We start from the raw sequence: 2,791 nt of genomic DNA, 5'->3' as shown, positions 1-2,791 counted from the left end.
AATGTGTATTTCATAACAGTAGAAAAATAACAGTTATGAAGTAGCAACGAAAATAATTTTATGGTTGGGGGTCACCACAACATGAGGAACTATAGTAAAGGGTCACGAAATTAGGAAGGTTGAGAACCACAGGACTCTAATCACTGTGTTGTACGCCTGAAACTCATATAATATTGTGTGCCAACTGTAATTGAAAAAAAATTTCAAAGAAAAGCCACCCTGACCACTAGATGGCGCTGAGAGATAGCCTGCGATGTCCCAGCAGGTCAATGGTCACGACCAGGACTTTGATAGGGAAGACAGGTTAGGTCACCTGCACCAACCCCCCTTCACAAAGAGGATATAGCAAAGAGAGCTTCAAATAGGCTAGGAGCCCTGACACTTCCAGTAAAAAACCTTGAACCTGAGCATGATGATCAGAAGCACAAGACGAAGGCCCGATTGGTCAAAGGAGACAACAGACCTGTTGGCTTCACACCAAGCCACTGAGGAAAAGAAGGGAAGAGCCCTAACCGGTTTGGCTCAGTGGATAGAGCCTCAGCCTGCAGACTCAAGGGTCCTGGGTTTGATTCCGGTCAAGGGCTTTTACACATCCCCAGTAGGGAGTGTGCAGGAGGCAGCTGATCGATGTTTCTAACTCTCTATCCCTCTCCCTTCCTCTCTGTAATTAAAAAATTTTTTAAAAAAGAAGGGGAAGTGCTGCGGTTGTTGGCTCACTCTTGTAGCACCACTCCGCCTGGAAGGCACCCTGTGGAGGAAGGCGTGCATCCCTGAAGCAGAGGAAATACTCTCAAGCCCTACGTGCAGGTCCCCACCCCAGACAGTAGGTTGCTTCCTGTCAGGTGAAGCAGCTGCTTCCAGGAGGGGAGGCAGAGAGGCCCTCCAAGGTCCGGTTCGCCCCGGAGTGAGCCACCGACTCCCACACTCTCCCTCCCCTCCATCCTGGCCTACAGCGGACACTTCCCAAACACGTATTACAAGTATGAAAGCAGAACCCTGGCTCACCAGCCCTCTCACACTGCTCGACTCTGGGACGAGCTGGTGGGAAACTCGGGCAGAATTGAGTGTGAGGGTAAAGTAGGGGTGGGAGGAAGACTTTCCTTTCTCTCAGCTTAGGTCTGTCATCAGCGGAAGAGAAAATAATGGCCGGCCTCTACTGAGTACTAACTAAATGCCAGTACTGAGCTACGTGCCAGAGCTGGGATTTGAACTCTAGAAGCAGGACCACGGGGGCTACACGCGGTCACCTTGAGAATGCAAGTGTCTGGAACCGCATGACACAGAAAAGGAGCAGAGGTGCCAAAACCAGCTCCCTGGTTGGCTTGAGTTTCCTTGGCCTCTCAGAAACTGGAATCTCTTCCCACACGGACTCTCCCAGCTGCTTTGGAACCAGCCTGCGACTTGGATCTGGGCCCTGCCCAGCCCAGCCCTCCTGTGAGCAGCCATTGTTTATGACGGAGATAAGACAGCTGGTTGAAGACCATGATGCTATCATTTGTAAAATGATCTAGAATCCCAGTCAGAAGGCTGGATTTACCCAGTCCTCATTCCCTGAGTTCCATCAGCTCCCAACTTAGCTCCCATTTCTCCCTTCCTGCCATCTCCTCTGCCCCCTTTCACCTCCCCCTACTGAGCCCCTCTCCTCCTGGCTCTCTCCTGCTTGGGGAGCCCACAGCTGCACTGGACAGATCATTTTACACTGACATATGTTGCAATTACATCAGTTCTACCCTGTGTTCCTCCACTGTTGTTGCTCTCTGAGAAGATCATGGAGTATAGATATGATGTATGACAAACCAGTCATGCCAGGCACCCTACTGGTCCTAAAGACCATGAAAATACAGGCCCCTGGGCCTGCTGATCCCAATGCCCAGGCTATGAATCCATATTCTAATCAGTGCCCCCAGGATTTTATGACATGAGGTTAGATGGAGAATCACTGCCTACCTTCTCATTGGAATCCTTCTCCACCAGACCTTCCTTCCACCCATGCCTCTTTTGTTAGTTTCCAAGCCCCTAGTTTTTGGGCATCTTGCTAGTTCTTTACCCCTTTAACACTTTCATTTAATAACACTTACTAGGTGCCTATAATATGCCAACCACTAGGGCAGACCCTTTATCTCCACCTTTAAACCACCAGCAAGGAAAGAATTCGGTTTCCTGCTTTACACATGAAGAAACCGCCTCCCCTCCCACCCACCCCCCCGCCCTGCATCATCCACCTGGCTCTCTGGCTCCAGAGCCCACAGCTGCCCGGAACAGATCATTTGCAGTGATATGTGTGGTCATTACATCTGTTCTTCCCCATGATCCCTGCTGGGAACAGCCAGGATTCAACGGCAGGCATGCCTGGTTCGGAAGCCTGTGCCCTGAGTTTATTGGTGACGCTGTTTCTTCACACAGTATCTGGGAAATAGTACATATTTGTTAATGAGCAACTGAAGGAATAAGTGAAAGAAGAGTCCATGCTCAAAGTTAGGACATCTCTCCCTCCCCCAACATACACACACATACACACTCACAGAATTCTGCCTCCGGGCCACCTCGTGTTCTCCCTACCCTGTACCCTACACTTTGCATGTCTGACCCCTGCCCTCCCAGTCCCACTTGGATGGTGACTCTGAGCCTCTCGAGTGGTTGCCCTGGCTGCTTGCAGAGAAGCAGCGGAACTAGCCTCCTGACTTCTCTGAAACCCAAGAGCTCCCAAGCTTTGCCCATAGCTCTGGGCAGAGGGCTGGACCAGGACTGACCAGGGCTCCTGGAACTCTAGGGCCCCTCCCCCTTCTCCTCT

At 50.9% G+C, this 2,791-nt stretch overlaps 1 protein-coding gene across 1 annotated transcript in view; it reads right to left on the bottom strand.

Annotated features, from left to right (window-relative positions):
• Positions 1–2,791, bottom strand: part of TMEM229B (transmembrane protein 229B) — a 59,695-nt gene that overhangs the window by 50,614 nt on the left and 6,290 nt on the right. The window lies entirely within an intron of this gene.

The sequence above is a fragment of the Myotis davidii genome, unplaced genomic scaffold (assembly GCF_000327345.1).
Source record: "Myotis davidii unplaced genomic scaffold, ASM32734v1 scaffold17, whole genome shotgun sequence".
Lineage (NCBI taxonomy): Eukaryota > Metazoa > Chordata > Mammalia > Chiroptera > Vespertilionidae > Myotis > Myotis davidii.
Note: the sequence above shows the minus strand (reverse complement) of the source record. Positions and strands in the feature narration are given on the sequence as shown.